Source organism: Macaca fascicularis, chromosome 6 (genome assembly GCF_037993035.2).
Source record: "Macaca fascicularis isolate 582-1 chromosome 6, T2T-MFA8v1.1".
NCBI classification, from domain to species: domain Eukaryota; kingdom Metazoa; phylum Chordata; class Mammalia; order Primates; family Cercopithecidae; genus Macaca; species Macaca fascicularis.
The window spans coordinates 120755656-120777347 of record NC_088380.1 but is presented as its reverse complement, the minus strand read 5'-3'; the positions used below and the strand labels follow the sequence as shown (position 1 = coordinate 120777347).

Here is a 21692-nt window from a genome sequence, read left to right as displayed (position 1 = left end):
AGGCTATATATGAGTTAGAAATAAATTTCTGTTGATTAAGTTACTGAGATTTGGGGCTTTAATCAGTTGCAGTTAGCATTAATTACCCTAAATAATACAATGCATAATCATAAAACATTAGGGCAGTAAGGAACCTGAAAGATCGCCTGTGCCAGTGTGTTTCAAACTTTAGATTGTGTTTTTCAAAGGAAGATTTTCATCAGGTGAAATTTAAAAAAAAAAAAAAATTGGAGATAAAAGTGAAGCTGCTTTCTTAGTCATGGTGGGGGATCTGCTAAAGCTCCAGCCTTGTCTCTGCCCCCTGCCTTATCTCCACCTTCAGGTACCAAATAGTCTCCAATGTCCACAACTGCATAGGTACACACAGTAAAGCCACTTGCAGGACATGGCTTGAAAGGTACGAATCTAGGTCAACTCCCTCAGTTTGTGGAAGTTCGAGGGGCTTACATGTCTTACCTAGGTAGGTTCTTTTTCACACATAAAAAGCAAATACAGGGCATTTTTTTTTTTCTGTGGGGTGTGTGTGTGTGTGTGTGTGTGTGTGAGAATTTTGACAACCCACATCAGAAGATGGAAGTTTGAATCTACCAGACAGTGAAGTTTTTGAGAGAAAGTGTGGCAACAATGGCTTGTCATACTGGAAATCAGTTTGGTACTATTTTCAAGAGCTGAACAATCACATAGCTCCTATGATCCAGAAATTCCATTCTTAGAAATATATCCCCAAGAGAATCCCTTGCACATGTATAGCAAGACTTATGTTCAAGACTATTTTTAGCAGCACTGTTCACCACAGAAAGAACCTATTGTGAACAGTGTTTTTCCTTGGGAGACTTGATGACTACGATGTGATATATTTTACTGAAAGTTAAATTGAATAAACTAGCAACATGCAAAATATGATGAATCTTAGCAAAGTACTATAAAAAATTAAATCCCAAAAGATTACATATAGCATAGTATCCTTTTCCATAAACACCAAATAAAGCAAGTATGTGCATATATGTGTGTGTACATGTACACAGGTAATATACATAATACTTATACAAGCAATGAAAAAATATTTCACATATATACAAGCAATGAATATATATTTCACAAATAGAAAGAAAAACACTTTAATGATAAACACAAGAGTTGGGATGATACTGGCCTGGATGAAGCGGGGCAGCAAAATCACACGAAGGGCATACATACGGCCTAATGTCAGTCATTAGTTCCAAGATCTCGGCTTCTACTTTAGATTCTGGATTCATGAGTACTCATTATTTTAGCAGATATATGTGAACCAACAGTGAGCATGTGATCTGAACCTAGAATTGTAACTGAATTCTAACTGTAACTGAATTGTAATTGAATTCTAAGCCTGAGGTCTAATGAAAAAAAAAAAACATAATCTTTAAAAACCCAAATAAATTTTAGGACAAAAAAAATGAAGGAAAAATTTGTTTTATTTTCCTTCGATAAGTACACCATCTACACACTTAGCTATGTTTGGTTGGGATATTGAAGAGAAATCCAGCCATTATCTGCTACCATAGGTAGCTTTTGGAAAGATAGACAAAGAACTATTCTAGGAGAACTAAGACTGCAAATGGTAAATGATGCCTAATTTAAGAATAACAGTGGACTACCACAACCTAAAGATGAGAAAAGTATATATGACACACTCAATTATGGCTGTTAAAATATACATATACAATACATATACTCACATACTCCTCACCCAAGGAGGAAGATAAAATGGAACCAGAATGGTTTAAAGTATGCAGCCTTCAAATGCTTCTCACTGATCACTGCATAGCCTCAAAACTAGCATAGCAAACTTTCACTGACTAGTTTTCTCCCCCAACCAGCTGAGTAATCTTCAGCAAATCATCCAGCCAATTTTCATACTCAGTTTCCTCATCAGCTGTGAGCATTAGGAAACAAATAAAAGTAGTAGTACAGAGTCTGAGAATTAATTGCTTTTTGGAAAATGTTGACTGAATTTCAATCTCAAAGTACATAGTAAGGAAAAGAAGATTTTTGTGATGTATCTTCAGTGATGTTTTAAGCAAGCTACATTGTGTATTAGATTTAACCCCTTTAAAAAATGAATAGTTTAGCCTCACTCCTATGTCCTTTCTTAAACCTGTTCATTCAGAAACAGCAAAAGCACACGTATACACATTGGTAGTCTAAATGTATAGTTTCTAAATGAATACTAATGTATAGTTCTAAACTATACAAATAGGTTTCTGATGTATAAACTATATAATAGGCTTTCCATTTATGAATCAATGTTCATTTATAGAATATCTGAGCTTTCAGAATTATTATTTTGTTTTATTTGACACTGTTATAATTAAGGTGATGAATTTCATCATTTTAACGCTAAAGTTCCATTAAAACATTTACTAAAATTAGGGAATTTTTAAACCATGGAAACTTAATTGCATTAATTGTCCTTTCTCACCCTCAAATGTTTCATAATGAAACTAAATAATGGATGCAATAATGAAGCAAAGGACAAGTTGGATTTGCATATTTTATAAACATGCTCAGGAGAGTGACTGTGCTACTTTGCTTCAAATGCAAGTTAGGTTAATCATGTGTTTATGAAAGAGAAAGCACAATTTCCTCAGGCCACGGAGGTGCTCAGAGAGGTGACTTTGAATTGATGTCCTCCTAGATGTCTTCCTTTGCTCTCATGTGGGAGAAGATGAGAAAATAAAGCTTTCCAAAGAATATTCATGTTCACAGAGAGGATAACTGTGAAACTGTTAAAGCAGTTTCCCATAGCCCCCAAAACAGGACATAAATATTTTTAATTTACTGAGAGCTAAAGGAGATAGATACAGAAAATCCTCTCTGAACTCTAACTCATAAAACATATTGAACCTGCTTACCCAAATGAAGTGTGTCTTCAAAAGGAGTGAAGGAGGCCACTCCCTTTGATCAGGTTTTGCTCCCTAAGTCAGTTCCAGGGAGGCCCACAACTCACTAGGTTGGCAGCCATCCTGCTCTGCTCCCTACATGTTTCTGCAAGAGTAAGCAGAATCCTGTCCCTAGCCACTCTGCCTCACTCCCCTCTTCTCCACTCCCCATCTCCCATTTACACACATATACCTGAGAATGTAGATCCTCAACAACCGTGAAGGAAGTAGCACAGTGTATTTTTGGAACAGTGTTCTTCCAAACAATGTCTTATTGGGTGAAGGATCTATGAATAAAGAAATACCCCAATGCATTTGGAATATGTTTTGCTGGATATACTGCATTAGTTCAATATAACAGGGATAACAAGGCCCTTGAGAACAAAGAAAAATGGCACATGAGCAAAGAAAAATATACTACATGAAATCCTAACAGAATCTTAAAATTAAGAGGAAACTATGCATGTCTCAGTCCAATCTGCATCTGAGAAGAAAAATTTACCATCGCACATGTGGACAAAGAGCAAGACCAAGGTCAGTCTTCTCCGTTTATTGGAAATTCTGATCTTACATTGTTTGAGGATGAGAGACAGAAAAAAATACACGCGACTTATGAAAAATATTGTCAAATAAGGTTAAGATTCAGAAGATAAATGATATGTCTGAAAATAATCTAGAGTAGGATTCAGAAGAAATCTTCCAGGAATAGTTTGATATCCTCAATAAAGTTCAAACAATATGGTTGCTATGAAATTAAAGGAGATTGTTATAATAACTAGATGAGGAAAAAATCAAATGAATGATATAAGGATGAACTGCTAACCAAAAAAAACAAAGAGAAAAAGCTAAAGCCAAGTTAAAATTCATGTTGAAGGCAATAGCAAGAAGTGTTGATTCTAAGGAACAGTAAATGAGTGAAGTATATATAAAAGAAAAGCTCAAGTGTCATCTCAGAACTCAAAAGAATGGGACAAAACTAAAATAATGCAAAAGAAGATGAGTGATGCAGAGGATGGGGAACAGAGAAGAAAAATGTAAACAAGTAGTTTTCTTAAAGATAAGAAGAATTAGAACAAAAGCAATCAAAGATAAAGCACACTCAATATTTTTGGAGCAAATTGCGAAGTCTCATTGTGTTCTCATTGTGGTTAATCTTCATTGATTAAAGTATTTCCATTGGTAAATTTTTGAACTATAACAATGGAGAAAATTCTGATTTTTTTTTTTCACTGTAAGAATAAAAGTGCAAAACAATTTTGTATATATCTGTTCAGGAAAAAGAAATTGGGTTCCCACAAAAGACCAAAACTAAGTTGGCTTCAGACTTTTTTCACCATATTATAAAACAGAGTCAAAGGAGAAACATGTAAATGATCAGGAGACAGTGTTATGGTCCTATTGAAAAACAAAAAACAAAGCTGTTTTTTTGTTTTTTTTTTTTTTGGTGAATCAAGGCAAAATACATCCTTAGATATATATAAGTGATCAGAATATGTTATTTGAATGTTAATATACATGAAGAGGTATCCAATTGACCAAGAAGAAAATATAATCAAGTATGCAAAGTTGCTTATCACTTTAATAAAAGGACTGTTGCGAGCAGTAAAAGCAGTTTTAAAATCCAAGAGACTAAATTATTTTTGTATCTGTTAAAACAAGAAACAATATTAAAAAATTACCTCTGAAAATCATTAAGCATTATTTCTTTCAAAACCACCCTCCTGCTTCTATGATCGGCACCACTAATCAATCACGGACCTCTTTACTGCTAAGCTCTTAGGAAAACCCAGAATTCTGAGTAGAGTGTTCCATGCCATCATTATCAATAAATTGAGATTGGACTTTGAGACAAAACTTTTTGACACCACGAAGGTAAAGAACAAGACTTTTTAAGCTAGAGAAGACAATTCAATGGGGATTATTTATTTAAAAGTTTAACAAATGAGATCATCAAAAGATAACAATAGGAAAGATTTGGAAAAACTTTTGGTTAAGCCTGATACATTGCGAAGTACTTGTTATTGTGAACACGGGTATGTGTTCTCATAAGTATGTAAAAAGACCTGCTTGTAAAGAGGAAGTTATGAGGCTGGAGTACATGTGGACAGACTGGAAGGCAATATGCAAATCTTAAAATATTACCGATGGTTACCAGTGACTATTTTATTTTTATTTTTTAATGTTATTTTTATAATTTAGAAAGGTAGAGAAAAAAATACTATGTGATTTAAGATGGACCATTAATTTTTATACATTTTATAACACTAATTTAGAATTAAATTTAACGTTATAAATTGTGGAGTAAATAGAACTCATGACGTGTTCTCATCCTGTTTCTATTTCAGATAAGACCATTAATCCTCTATTCAATGAAGCCTCTTACCTGAATAATTTACTCTGTAGAGGACTACGTGCTCGCGAACAGGGCATTCCCGATAAGTTCTGCTCTTGCAAACGAAGCAGGGCATTCCTTCCCTGCAAACAGGGAGGACAAAGGACCCAGCTGCTAACAGCAGACTCTAGGGGCTTGTTTATGTGTAAACATCTTGAAAATCCAGAAAGTCAGGGAAAGGTCAGAAAGACAACAATGTGTCTTGTGACTTGCCAACATTCCACAAATGACTGTATAAAATAAAGCAGCGCGTGCCATTTGAGGCAGCCGCCGTGTTTATCTTGTCTTGTGTTGTCTTGTGTGTTCATTCCTTTGTTTAGGAGACATGCAGACCCCAACATACTCCTATGTGCTACATTCTATTTCAGCTCAAAACAGTAAAAGTAAAGCCAAGTCACAGATTCTCAGGCCCACACACTGGGATAGGGACACTGGGATTCCCATAATTTTTGCAATATTAGTTAATCTTGAGAATATGAATACTGGTCTCAAAAGTGAAAAAAAAGAAATCAGTAGATTAAAAGCATATTTTTAAAATGAATTCAACAATTTGAATTCATTTAAACTGATTTTTGCCAAGTCAGATGCTAATAGCCTCCAATCCAATTATCCCACAGATCTCTCTACCTGTAACAGCCTAATGCCAAGTAGAAGGTTTTAACAGAAAAAAACAAGGCATTTTATGGGAAGATAGAAATTGAAGAAGAGGACAGAAGTAATTAAGTCATCTAGTGATGGACATGGTTTTGGAGGATTTACCTTTCCTAATTACATAAAATTCAGCCACCCATCACAGCCTAAATTTTCCCTTAATTGGTTGTCACAGTTTTCATACTGTCATTGGCAAACTTAATTTACACTTGGGTTAGAAACATCTTAGAAGTAAAAGATAAATAAATGTGGCCATGGTGACCACTATTAGCATAAATGATCATAATATCATCTACCATCATGTAAACACACTTAAAATCAAAGATCAAAACTTTCCCAGGCAACTTTAAAATAACAATATCACTACCCCATGGGTCTATCATTGTCAATATCTCAGAAATGAAGAATACTGCTTATCCTTTATAATCTAATACTTATCCTTAATCTAACTTATCCTTTATAATCCTGTGCTATAAATAAATACATTTAAAGGAAAAAATTAATTATTAATATATCTCAAAAGAAATAATACAATCTCTTAGTTATAGGTCAACCTCCTTAACTTCTATTGTGTGTTTGAGCCATTTTCCACCTTTAGGTCTATTTGTTTGAACAATTTGGAGTATTTATCTAATAGACCTGGCATTCAACCCAAGCAAAAAAAAAGAAAGGTTTCTGGTACGTGTGTTCCAGCTGTACAACGCATCTAGTGCAGGCTTAAGTCCATTTCTATGGTTTGTTTCTCTTTCAGCCTCTCCTTCCATACTCTTGTTTCTGGCTCTAAACTGGAGATTTATTTCTCTTTGTCCCATTTTCACCACACTGCCATGTTTTCAAAAGTCCAGTTGCTTGTCTTTCTTATTAGTATCACAATAGTAATTAGACTCTTCCCAAAAATTAAACCTGAACAAAATAAGGTTACTTTTGTTTTCTTTAAAAAATTGTATGTAAATTTTAATATGTATTTGAAATATACATCTATAATACACATATATTTTAAATACATATTAATATTTACATCTAATTTTTAAAATAAAGCAAGTATATATGAACCTGGTACTCTGATATGTCCTATATCAAATAATCACAAATAGAATCTTTTAAGGAAAAACTTTTAGAATTTTCAAACATTTGAAAGAATTTCAGGAACTTACGTATGAAAAACAAGAGCATACAAGATAGTTAATATAAAGATAAAAGTTAAGAGTCTTTTAGGAATAAGGAGAAAATAACCAGGCCAGGGGACATATAATTCTTGTATCTGAATACTAAGTTAAAAATTGAGAGGTCCTAGATAATAAAAGCAAAAAAGAAAATGTTAAAAAAAAATAGCAGAGACCTTACTAGATAATAAAAGAGAACAAGCTGGTAATTCAGGAGTTAGAAACATTTTCCAGAAATTAAAATCCAGAAAAAATCATTATCATATAGCTCTCTATGAAACTGAGCACTGAGTAATAGAATGGAAACTATCTTTGCCTAAAGTTCTGAAAAAGAATCAAATTTGTTTTAATTTTTAGTACAATCATAAATTTTATACCTTTACTGTTTCCATCCTTTAATTTAACCTAATTAATTAAATAATGCAATTGTTTAAATAAGCAAATTAAGTTAATTTCTCTTTGAACTATTTTACTGTTACATTCAGAAACAATCTAATGTTTTTTAAATAGTAGAGCCATTAGATAATATGCTATGAAAGTAATAATTTATTGCTATAATTGTCTTTTATTTTTGAAAGCAAAACGCTTGTAAAGAGAAAAGATAAATGACAAATTTTATGTGTAAAAGAAAAACATGATACAAACCTTCAATCATAAGAATCCAAAAGTCACTGTTAAAGAATCATGTATGTGATTGACAACACTCTGAACTTTCTCAACTTCTAATAAAATTATGAAGAAGTCATAATCTGAAAATCATGAACACATAATTTCCAAGTAAGGGGCTGAGTGAGAAAGCTCAACTTATATACCGGAAATGGAGAAACATAAAGGAAATTAGTGTAACTGCAATTTCAGGCACAATTTTAGTCTGTGTTTCAATAAAAATTTTCCAACTTTTCCCAATTACTGATGTTACTGCATTTTTCCCAAAAGCAGGCTACATCATAATAAAACTCTATTTTATTTCAAAAAATTAGATAGATGGTTTAAAGTTACATATTTTAAGCTGTCTGCTTTTAAAATTTGTTTGGTTGACAATATTTTAAAATTTGAAATGCAGTTGTGAAACTTAGTTTCCTTTTATTATTTTCATAAATGTAATATTCAAGACTTTCTTTTCTACTCTACATACTGTTATATAAATCGATTGTTTATTTCATGTAACAGAATCTCAAAAGTAAATGAGATGTTCTTCACTTTTGAAACTTATATTAAAAAGGGAGTCTATATTTTATACTAATTTTTCAGTTGAAAGAGAATTTGATTCTAATAATTAAAATGACATCTCAAGACTGAAATTTTATTGTTCCTTAACACCTGAACACCAAATCACTTAAGTGAAAATCTATGTCATTGTTTTTCTTCATTCCCCAAATTATAAGCGTTCATCAATGGGGATTCATTTAAAGCTTGGAACTTCATTGTCATCATCTCCTTCTTTCATCATCATCATCATCATCATCATCATCATCATCATCATCGTTTGGCACACAGTAGGCACTCAAATGTTTACTGAATGAAGGAATGAATCAACATGTATTCACCTACTATGTTTCAACAACTATGCATCATATGTTCTCTTCATGTTTACCTTACATGTATGTTTCATTTTTACTCTTCACTGCAACGTTGCTATTTAGGAATTATAATCCTTCTTTACAGGTGAGGAAAGGGTACCTGGGCTTAATTCAGAAACAATATCACACAGCTAAGAGTGAAATAACTAAGTTTCATACTTTTTTTCTGATTTCAAATTTTATTACTTTTCCACTAAGCCTGCTACGAAAAGTATTAAGGTACTTATGGTAATTACTCAATTCAATTAAAAATTCTGTCAAGTGCAAGGCACAATGATGGTGCTCTAGAGGACAGAAAAATGAACAGACATCAGCTCTGTCCTCAAGGAATTTATAATCTACTGAGAAAACAAGTTGTGTAGGAAACTAATGATGTTTTTAAGGTGGAAGCCAGAATGGGGTAAGAGTAAGAGTACAACAGTACTGGGTACTGTAGGGCATGAGTAAAGGAGAAAGTCACTTCTTTAAGCAAGCGGATCTAGGAATGCTTTATGAGTAAAAAGGAAATGGAAGTAGGTGTTGAAGAGTAAATACAACTTGACAGGTTATATTTTTAGTAGCAAGAACAGCAAAAACACAAGTAAGTAGGTAGGAAGACACTGACACTCACTCATTCCTTCATTCCTTCATTTGCTTATTAACTGCTATAAATATCGGGCATAGAGCAAGTTGGTCAATGTACCTAAGAGTGTACATTCTAGAGGTGAACAAAGTAAGATACTAGAAAAACATAAATGATCAAAACTTTTCAGACAGTAATAAGAATTATGAGTGAATTAAAACAAAACAGTCTTTTGGACTGAGTGGTCAAGAAAATAAACAGCTTAATCAAAAGACACAGAAGTATTTTGTTATTTAATTCACTATATGAAAGAAATCAAAGAGTAGTCCTCAAAAATTAGGTACTCATTTATTATTTGACCCACCAATATTTCTTTTCTTTTCTTTTACTTTTCTTTCTTTCTTTTTTTTTTTTTTTTTTTTTTTTTTTTTTTTGAGACAGAGTCCTGCTCCGTCACCCAGGCTGGAGTACAGTGGCGCAATCTCAGCTCACTGCAAGGCCCGCCTGCCCGGTTCAAGCGATTCTCCTACCTCAGCCTCCTGAGTAGCTGGGACTACAGGCGCCCGCCACCACGCCCGGCAAATTTTTTGTATTTTTAGTAGAGACGGGATTTCACCGTGTTAGCCAGGATGGTCTCGATCTCCTGACCTTGTGAACTATCCGCCTTGGCCTCCCAAAATGCTGAGATTACATGCGTGAGCCACTGTGCCCGGCCAATATTTCTTTACATGATAGTTGCTTAATAACTTTCATTATTAACAATAGTGACAACAATAAAATTGGCATATTCAGAATAAATACAGCTACTATAAAACATTATGCACCTATTTTAAAAAATGAATTAGATCTCTCTTTTTATGACTTCAAGTGATGGTTATGACACATTATTAAAATAAATGGCAAGTTGCAAAATCATATGCATAATATGATAGCATTGAGGAAAAGCAACTTAATTATATCAAGTGTTGTGAAGATATAGGAAATAAACACTTTAAAAAAATTGTTAGAATATAAATTGATATACATTACTGCAGAGAATTTGCCAGTATCTATCAATGCTAAAAATGCTCATATAATATGATTCAATATTGAAAAAGGAGTCTATGTGCTCTGCATTTTAAGAACATTTAATCTAAGGATTCCTTTAGGTTAAAACATATAGTTTTTAAATTAAATGTAATTTGTATACTAACCTACTGAAGAAAACAGGAACGCTTTCTCTTCTTTTGACCTGCTATTACTCACTCTACTCTTCCTCTAACCCCTGACTCACTATTTCTTCTGGTGAGATCTTTGGGGATTTTAGTCCCAGGTAGTGCTTTGTTTTCAATAAACCACAATTGTATGAATTTCACTACATGCTTTATTGATTTATTTGCTCACTAATCTACATCCCTCTTCAATTCATTTTGTTTTGCCGAAAGACAAGCTTTAAATATTCATTTTACAGAATACGTGGATGATTATCTTTCTGAGTTTTGGCATGTTTGTTCAGTCTTACTCTATATTCATACTTAAATGCTAATGTAACTGGCTATAAGGATTTAGGTTCAAAATCAATTCCCTCAAAATCTGAAATTCTGTCCCACTTAGAATCTCTTTTTGGTAAGTCTTACAAAAATTTGATTTTCATTTCTTTTTTTTCCTCTGTACATAACTTGGATTTTTTTCTGTATCCTTGGTGTTCTCAAAATTTGCCTTTTTATGCTTAGACTAATTCATTCGTTTGATAAATATTTATTGAGCACCTACTATGTATCAAGCACTGCTCTGTGTGCTACAGATATATCATTGAACACAACAAACAAATATATGTGTCTTTTGTTACTTAATCCACTCGTGACTTGTAATTGGTGTCATATTTCACTCTGAAAATATTTTGTAAATAACTGCTGTGATTATTTCTTCTATTCCACCTTTTTCTGTTCTATGTGCTTACAATGCTTAGAAAACAGATACTCTGCACAGTCTTGATGCTTCTTCTATATAATATAAATTTTCTGTCATTTTTAATATCTGTCTTATTATCCATAGTGGAGAAACCTTTGACTTGCTACTCATCAGTTGTGTCTATTTTTGGATTTAAGCAAATTAATTAGATCTTTAAATTAATTAATGAGATCTTCACATTTCTACCACCATATTTAAATTACAAAGTTACCTACATTCTTAACATAATGCCTTACTTTTTATAGATACTATATCCTTTCTTCAATATCAGTTAAAGCTTTTAAAATACTTTGTATTTAGTCAAATAACCTTTTCAGGTATAAAGTCTTCTATTTGTTGAATTTGATGACTCTTCCTTATAGGGATAGATTTTCTCAGGCAATTCTTGCTTGTCTGGTCGTCTTTGTGTTCTTGCATCACTGTTTTACTATCTAGAATTAGAAAGTTTTACTATCTAGAATCTACAAGAAACTCAAAAAATTGAATAAGCAAAAAACAAATAACCCCATCAAAAAATGGGCAAAAGACATGAACAGACACCCTAGATGTCACAGCATTCTAAGGAGCTAACTCATCAAGCTTCAAAGCCTACACTCTTCACTTTATCTTGGTGGCAAGTTGTGACAGCCCATGGCTCAGCACAGTTGGAGAAGAAAAGGGAGGCTGACTGGTTCTCAGGCTCGTTCAGAAAATAATTACACTACTACTGAGCCCAATGTTCCAGAAACCTCACCTGCCTTGAAATCCTTGACTTTGAGCTTGGAGCTCCCCAGGGATCACTCCCACACCTCTGGTGGGATTCTGCTTTCTTTTGTGCTGTGCTTTTTCTATAGTGTTCTTCTGCATGAAGCAAATCCATGTTCTTTTCCCTAATTATTCCTGTCATGAATTATTTTTCATTACATAATTAAGACTTAGAATCTAAAAAAATATTTAAACTATCTTAAAAGACTTGTGGAAAATACATGCATATGTTTAGTTATCAACCTTTATTCAACTACTTTCTTTTCACACTCCATTAATTCAGCAAGAAAAAAATATTTTCTAAAAAATGGTTACTTTTATCTAAAATATAGAAAACCAAAAGTATTGAACATATCCCTGATGAAATAATAATAGAGAAGGCAAGCAAAACAAGTAAGTTTTATTTTGCTTTTCCCCATATTCATTGTTAAGCTACTGCCTCTTAGATTCAAATCCATTTTTTCCTTATTTTACCTTTTGGGCTGGAACTCAAAACCACAGTTCTGTGATGAGCTGAATTACTACTAGGTTCTACCAAAAGGGGGCACCAGAGAGAGAGATATTAAAATGCTAGAAGAGAGAGAAAGAATACTTTCCTTTTAGGCTGTTTCCTGTTCCTGTTTTGTTTCCTGTTCTCAGCATCACTGAACACTGTTTCACCCTGGCAGTAGCTAGTTGTTCCAACAGTACAACTGATTCTAGTTTGCATTTTTTTCAACAACCATAGAAGTAACATTGTTCTGCCCCCTTCACAGACCCCAGGTGCTGCCAAATGGGGCCCCCTCCTTCAAAGGTTTGGGTCCTAGCCCCACACAGCCCTTTTGTTGCATTCCTGAGGCAGCATCACAACTCAGCAACACCCCTTCCGCAGAAGTTTGTCTTAGCTCATTGAGTCCTTCATCCAAGCTTCTAAACTTTAAAAACCAACCCTAGCCTCTTCCTTTTATTCCCCAGCCTTACAGATAGATGCTCTGTGAAAAATGTAGTGTTGTCTTTTTTCAGGTTGTCAATTCCTGGCTGACAATTCTTTGTATTAAATTCTCTTGTTAGGCCGGGTGTGGTGGCTCATGCCTGTAATCCCAGCACTTTGGGAGGCCGAGGCGGGCGGATCACGAGGTCAGGAGATTGAGACCATCCTGGCTAACACGGTGAAACCCTGTCTCTATTTAAAAAAAAAAATACAAAAAAATTAGCCGGGCGTGGTGGCGGGTGCCTGTAGTCCCAGCTACTGGAGAGGCTGAGGCAGGAGAATGGTGTGAACCCGGGAGGCGGAGATTGCAGTGAGCCAAGATAGCACCACTGCACTCCAGCCTGGATGACAGAGTGAGACTCCATATCAAAAAAAAAAAAAAAAAAATTCTCTTGTTAAAACAATTGCTGTGATTTCTATCGCCTAACTGGACTCTGAAAAATACTCTTCCCTGTCTATTTTGGCTGTCTTTGCATTCCCAAGGAGACTCCTGTCTTAATGTCAAAACCATTAATTTTATTAAATGTGAAAATGATCACCATCTGTTATTTATATATTTTACTGAAATGTTTTAAAATATGGCTAAAGAAAAACAGACATGGTTCTCCTTCTTGCTCATAATTTCAAAGCAGTTCAAGATGACTTTGAAAGGGAAAATAAGCATGTCCAAAAGATTTTTCTCCAAACAAGTTTTTCTGAAGCTGCAAAGAATCAGGATCCCCACTGTATGTCTTTGGAAATCTTTTCATTCCAGTAGACTAATTAATTGTGGGTTACTTTTCCATGCAGACCTTTAGTGTCAAACAATGGATGCTATCAATTGACATATATTTGTGTCCAGGTATTGATATTTCTTTAACTCTTGACCTAAATTATGTATCTTCTTTTAAACATGTAGTGCAAGCACGCAAAATAATATGTATTAGGTTTACATTTTGTCTTGCAGAAAATCAATGAATGCTACTGACTGTTAGTAGTCAGAAAGATGGACAGCATGAAAGCAGAAGAGACCTCAGTAGAGATTATGAGAGATGGCACTCATCTGCTGCCCTCAGATTAAGCATTTATATCCAAACACATACATTCTATGGCGCTCACTCACATCAAGTAGTCACACCACCAGTTTCAATAATCAAAAACTCCAGATGAAAAGGTAACACAACATACACAGAACCTGGACTTCTTAAACAGCTGACTTATTAGGAAGTACCAAGTGAATGCCTATTTAGAGACCAAGACCACCTTTCACCAAAAGTCTGACTTTTAACATTAATGTCTCATTCAGCTTCTTTTTTTATCACTGTCTTATGGTAAAAACAAACATGGGATATGATTCCCTGGGCTGGAGTTGTGCCAAATCCACAGCTTAATTGAGGAAGAATTGACATTCCCATCCGATAATATAATACAGTTCACAAATTTTCAAATCAACTTATTTGCACACTGAGATAGATGAAAAATGCAGTTTGCCATTCTTGAGCACTGTCATTCACATATCAATCCCCTAATGACTTCATGGTCTCAGAATCAAATGTAGCCCTAAAGTATTTTGGGGAAGGCCCTCAAATACTTAGTTTAATTTTTTGATACCCATTGCCTGTCCATGTAACCCTTCTGGTATGGTAGTTCTAGGCAACAGTCATATCAAAAAAAATATTTTTGAGGTTGCCTTTGGTACAATGTGCCTAACGATACCATGCAAATATTGTTTACTAGGGTCTTATAGCTTCCTGCTGAGAGGACCCCGCCTAGGTTCTTAGATTTTCTCTGGTCTCCCTCATTTACTCCCCTTTTTACTCCTTGCTTAATTTTTTGAAAGGAACTACAGGAGACCTTGCAAACTATTTTTGCATTCTGCTTTGGATATACTTTCACCAAAGCATTAAATGTTTATCTGGCTACTAGACAATGAGGCATATAAATAAAAGAAAAATAAATCTCAAACATATTATCCAGCCATGCACTTTAACTATTGTTTTAACCTCAACTTCTTGGTGAAGTAGTAAGGTGTATTTCGTCATCCTCAGTTTCAATGAGAAAACAGGGTCGAAAGAAGCTATAGTATTTTGTTGCAGAGCAAAGATTAATTAAAAGTAGAGCTAAAACTACAGCATATTTTCTGATACTTAATCTCACCAAAATGCTATCTCACATCAAAAACTATTCTTAAAATTCAAATGAAAATATATTTATTCACTGAAGAAATATTTTTTGTGTGCCTATTATGTTTTATTAATGTAGTGGTGGTCGGCTAGTGAGAGAAATAGGCAGGTAATACATAAAAAAGAATTAATCACTAAACTGAAAATAGTTTAACCATAGGCAGAGAGTTTAGTTGAAACATTCAACTGACCTAACTCTTGTTTTCAGTAAAATCACTGATTTATATTAGAACTAAATGTACATATTTTACTACTATTTTTACTCACTGCTATTGCTTATATCCCATTCCATTCCTTAGATTCATTTTTCCTCTTGCTGGAGTTCATCCTTTTGTAGTTCTCTCAGCAAGAATCTGTAAGAGGTAAATTATATTAGTCTTTGTTCAAAATTTGTTTCATTCTCTCTTTTAAATAATAGCTTTGTATTGTATAATCTGAGGTTGAGTTTTTTCCTCAGCACTTAAAAATTGTATTCTGTTACCTCTTAGCATATATTGTCAGTAATAAAAACATCTACTGTCAGCTTAATCATTGCTACTTTGTAGAAAATCTTTAAAACAATTCCTAGTTAGATTCTATCACTTTGCACCTAGGGCCTATCCATGTGCACTTGTGTAATTCTTGCCCTGTACAAAGGAATACAGCTAAGCAAGTAAGTGGGGATTGAAAACCAGGCCATGAGACACTCACTCAAGTTATGAGATTAAAGAACAGCATCTGACAGAGGGCACTATTTTCTATTTCACATAAACGTGTCATATAGGGTAGTGGTGATATTATAATGCATACAGTGTTGAATTTATTTTTACTAGCATATTTATTACTTGGGTCACTGTATGAGACTTTGTCTTCCTTCAATTCAGAAGAAATTCTCATTAATTCTTCAAATCTTGTCTCTTTTCCATTGTTACATTTCTTATTTGAACATATATCAGGAATATGTTGGAACTTCTCGATCTATCTTCTGATCTGGGTCTTTAACGTGACTTTCACTTTTTTTTTTTTTTTTTTTTTTTTTGAGATGGAGTCTAGCTCTGTCGGCCAGGCTAGAGTGTAGTGGCACGATTTGGGCTGACTGCAACCTCTGCCTCCTGGGTTCAAGCAATTCTCCTGCCTCAGCCTCCCAAATAAGCTCTCAGTGTTTTGCTCTGTGTCTTTCTATTTATTATCTCTTTAGCTATGTTCACTTGTTAATTTTAAAATGACCATAATTTTCAATGCCAGGATTTCTAATTGGCTCCTTTTCTGCTAATCCTGCTGTTGAGTCTCATTTGTCTGTTGGTACTTCATAATTCCTTTTTCTTTTTTAAAAACATTTTTGTATCCCTTTTAGAATCTTAAAAATACTTATTTTACAAATCTTTTTTGAAAGACTGCTTTAGTATTTGTATTTCTTTGGATAATTTACTTGATTATTGAGTTTATTGGCCCTATTTCATAAAATTTGGCTTTCATCTTCTTGGGTTAGATTTTTTCCACTCTCCTGCCCATTACCATGGTAAAGTAGCATTTAGATACTTTAAATATATATTTTTAAATATTTTTTCCAGCATTGCTATCTTGAAGTTTTGAGGGAGTTGTTTATTAATGTATCAATTGGCAATACCATTTTAATTAGAAGTTTCAAATACACATTTCTAATGTATTATTTGTTAAGCCAAGAAGTGGTCCTAAGATATGTTACAGGTTTGGCTTGCAACATTAGCTTTCAGAACTTTGTTTTACAAGACCAGTTTTTCTAATTATACAGTCCAAAGAGTAGCAAACTGTGACCTGTAGGCCTAATCCAACCTGCTACCTGTTTTTTTCTTAAGGTCTATGAACTAAAAATTGTTTTTACATTTTTTAACAATTGCTTAAGAAATACAGAATAATATGCAACAAAGACAATTTTTGACCCACGAAGCCTAAAATTTTTACTGTTTGGCCCTCACAGAGAAAGTATGCTGATGCTTAACATACAGTTTATCTACAGATGCTACCCCAATTATTTTTATTTTCTGATTATTTTTGATAGACTTTAAAGATTAATTTTAGATTTGCAGTAAAACTGATAGGAAGGTGACAGGGACGGAGCAGAGAAATTCTAGGCAGAAAAGGGCAGATCCCTGGCAAAACCCCACCCTCAAGCCAAAAAGCCTGCAACCACAGCCCAAAGTGAGTATTTATATCCCTGTTTTCCTGCTTGAATGTTACCTCTTCCTAAAGCACTTATGGCCCCTCCCTGCCCCATCCTGTGCCTATATAAACCCCAGACTCAGCTGGTAGATGAGATTACAGCTGGACGTTGGAGAGAAGCAGTTTGACTTCAGAGGGACAGCTTGACAGTTTAACTTCGAAGAAGAATCTGGCCAGAGACAGGTGGACTTCAGAGGAAGATTACCTATCCACCCTGTAACCTTTTCAGCTCCCCTTCCTGCTGAGAGCCACTTTCATTGACAATAAAATCCCCTGTATTTACCATCCTTCAATTTGTTTGCGCGACCTCATTTTTCCTGGATACCAGACAAGAGCTTGGGAGCCACGAGTGCAAATACAAAAGGCTGTCACACTGGCCCTTTGTTCTTGCTGGTGGATGGCAGCCACCTCACACAAAAAGGCAAAGGGCCTACTAAGCTTTTAACACATAAGCCATCCATGGATGGCAGAGCTAAAATAGCACTGTAACACATGCCCTCTGGGGCTTCAAGAGTCACAGGCACCTCCACCTGGATGCTGCTGCAGGGCCTGCAAAGAGTTCACTCCTGCAACAGCGCCTAAAAGCAGCTGACTGAATCCCATACTCACTTACCTACTTGCTCCCTCCCCCAAGGGGTTGAGCGTGGTGAGCCAAGTAAATGGAGTTTGTTCCTGCCAGTTCCCAAAAGCACTTGCTCTGGTTCCTGCACTTGTTTGCACACATGCTCCTTCCCATGAGGAGTTGAGAGTGGTAGGCTGAGTGAACAAGACACCCTGTCACAAGTCCCATGAAGGTGTCAGGGAAATATCCTGTTTCAAAGGTACTGAGACATCCCATGTACACCTAGCCCCACATGTGCATAGCCTCCCCAATTTCAACATCCCACACATGAGTGGTATATTCATTACAATTGATAAGCCTACACTGACACATCATTATCACCCAAAGTCCATAGTTTACATTAGTATTTACTCTTGGTATGTACATTTTATGGGTGGGAACGAATGTATAATGACATATACCCACCATTAAACAGAGTAATTTCACTGCCCTGAAAATCCCCTGTGCTCTAACTATTCATCTGTCTCTCGTGCCAACCCTGAAAATCACTGACCTTTTTGCTGTCTGCATAGTTTTGTCTTTTCCATAACGTCACATAGCTAGAATCATACAGTATGTAGCCTTTGAAGATTGGATTCTTCAATTTAGTAATATGCATTTTAAGTTTTCTCCACCTTCTTTCATGGCTTGATAGCTCATTTCTTTGTAGTAGTGAATAATATTCCATTGTCTGGATATACCATAGTTTATTTACCCATTCACCTGCTGAAGGATATCTTTGTTGCTTCCAAGTTTTGACAATTATGAATAAAGCTGCTATAAACATCCATATGCGGGTTTTTGTGTGAACAGAAGTTTTTGATTCCCTTGGGTAAATATCAAGAAGCACAAGTACTATATAATATAGGAAGACTATGTTTAGTTTTGTAAGAAGCCAGTAAACTGTCTTCCAAAGCAGCTGTACTGTTTTGTATTCCCACTAGCAATGAATAAGAGATCCTATTGCTCCATATCCTTGTCAGCATTTGGTACTGTCAGCATTCTGGATTTTAACGATTTCAGTACTTGTGTAGTGGTATGTCATTGTTGCTTTAATTTGCATTTCCCTTATGATACATGATATGAAGAATCTTTTTAAATGCTTATTTGCCATCTGTATCTTCACTGGTGAAGTATCTGTTCAGATCTTTTGCCCATTTTTTAAAATTTGGTCATTTTCTTATTGTTGAGTTTTAAGTTCTTTGTATGTTTTGGATAACAGGCCTTTATCAGATGTGTCTTTTACAAATGTTTTTTCCAGTCTGTGACTTCTCTTTGTCTTCTTTTGACAATGTCATTTTCAGAGCAGAAATTTTTAATTTTAATGAAGTCCAGCTTATCAATTCTTTCTTTCATGGATCATGCCTTTAGTGTTGTACCTAAAAAGCCATCACCACACCCAAGGTCATAAAAGATTTGTCCTATGTCATCTCCTATAAGTTTTATACTTTTGTGTTAACATTTAGATGGGTGATTCATTTTAAGTTAATTTAGGTAAACCATATAAAGTCTGTGTCTAGATTCCTTTTTTTGTATGTGAATGTCCAGTTGTTACAGCACCATTTGTTGAAAGACTATCTTTACTCCATTTTATTGTCTTTCCTCCTTGACTATATTTGCTTAGTTGACTGTATTTATGTGGGGTTTTTTTCCCCCTGGACTTTCTAGTATGTTCCATTGAAGTATTTGTCTACTTTCTGCAAATACTGGATTATCTTGATTACTGTAGATTTAAAGTCTTGAAGTTAGGAGTGTCAGTCTTCCAACTTTGTTTTTCTTCGATATTGTGTTGGCTGTTGTGGATCTTTTGACTCTTTCATATAAACTTTAGAATTAGTTTGTTGATATCCGCAAAATAACTTAGTAGGATTTTAATTGGGATTAAATTAGATCTCTGGATCAAATTGAATGATATATTGATGATATTGAGTTTTCCCATTCACGAACATGGAATATCTCTCCATTTATTCAGTTATTTGATTTCTTTCATCAAAGCTTTGTAGCTTTCCTCATACAAGTCTTATACATATTCTGATAAATTTATACCTAATTATTTTTTTTTATGCTAATGTAAATGGTACTGCATTTTAATTTTCACGTTCCACATGTTAATTGCTGATATATAGGAAAGCAATTGACTTTTGTGTATTTACCTTGTATCCTGCAACCTTGCTGTAATTGCTTATTAGTCCCAGGAAGGCTTTTAAAAATTTTTTCTACATAGATAATCATGTCACCTGTGAACAAAGACAGTATTGTTTCTGTCTTCTCAATATCTATACTTTTTACTTCTTTTCTTATTGCATTAGCTAGAACATCCAGTGCAACAATGAAAAGAAGTGGTAAGATGGGACATTTTTGCCTTGTTTCTGATCTTAGTGGGGAAGCTTTGAATATGGTGGTAGCTGGGGGTTTTTGTATATATTCGCTATCAAATTTAGGAAGTTCCTCTCTATTACCAGTTTGCTGAGAGTGTTTATAATAAATGAGTAATGGATTTTATCAAATGATTTTTCTGTATCTATTGATAATTTCTAATGATTTTACTTAAAACAATCTTGAGTGAAGCTCATAAATTTACCTTTACATAAGAACTTCGGATTCACATGGTCCAATGACAACATTGTAAGATGCCTCCTAATGTTCATGGGTATACATAATGGTTTCAGGGATTACACTTTTGAGACCTACCAACCTACATTTTCCAGAAGTGTTAATAACTGATTCAAATCAATTGAGCATCCATAGCTGTCACTGATTGCAAAGCCATATGTTAATGTCAATTATCTTCTATGTTAGTCCAATGTAAATAACACACATATGTTTCTCAGACAAAAAAAAAATGAGGAAATAATTTCCTTTGTTTTTCATTGTTTCCCATGTTATTGAAATTCCAAACTGTTTTCATTTCTAATGTTGGACTGATGAGAGAAACAGAAAATCACTGATTTAAAAAAGTGAGTTATTAAATTAAAAACCTTTGGAAACCATAGAGAAGAGAATTTCAGTTGAAGTAAATTTACCAGATGAAAGCTAACACTCTTTTACATAAAATACATTGAGTTCTATATTATAATGTTTTAAGAAACCAAATACTCAGTTGTCCCTGAGGATAGTTTGGGTAACTGGCTAGTTCATTAAAATGCTTTAAATTCAATGTGGTAGAGACTTAGGATGTATTTATCTCTTAGTCTTTTCCCAGGTACTAAAAACTGCTGACACATTTTGGTCCAGACAGAAAATTTATATCTACTTTCTAACATAAATGTGCAAAAGGAGCTTCAAAAGTTATTTACAGAATTATTTTCCAAATAATGTGGAGGTTACAGGTGATGTTCATTGAGTTAAAAGAAAACAATTGATTATTGCCATCTTGTCTCTTCCTAGAGGCAGGTGTCCAGGGACTAATCAATGCAGAAACACACAGTGAAAATTTAGATGTGCAGAGAGAGTGACTCAAGGAGAGAATGCAAAATATGTGTCCGACTTGTAACATAATTTTATGTCTTGGGTTCTACCATGATTTATTCATTTAACTGTAGCAAGGAGACAACTGTTTTTCAAAGCCTGGAGACAAGCATGATCCCTTCCTGCCTTAGAGTGTTAGTCCACAAACAAGCTCAAAGGGTCTGTGTCACTGAGTATAAGGAATATGTTTCACAATGAAGAAAAGTAACTCTCCTTTGTTATTCTTTATCTAGCTACTGGTTTCTTACTCCCAGCTTACTATAAAGCAAATTTTCTGCTTTAAATTCATCCTTTAGAAATTTTCTTATTATTCACTGTGGCATAAAAGATAAAAGTGATTATGGCTTCTATCC

At 34.3% G+C, this 21692-nt stretch overlaps 1 protein-coding gene across 2 annotated transcripts in view; it reads right to left on the bottom strand.

Moving 5' to 3' along the window:
* The window catches only part of KCNN2 (potassium calcium-activated channel subfamily N member 2), a 432599-nt gene that overhangs the window by 257457 nt on the left and 153450 nt on the right, over positions 1 to 21692 (bottom strand). For both annotated transcript variants that reach the window (XR_012414582.1, XM_065546643.2), the window contains exon 2: positions 15360 to 15445. The gene's annotated coding sequence lies outside the window, so the exon portion shown is untranslated. The remainder of the gene's footprint in view (positions 1 to 15359; positions 15446 to 21692) is intronic.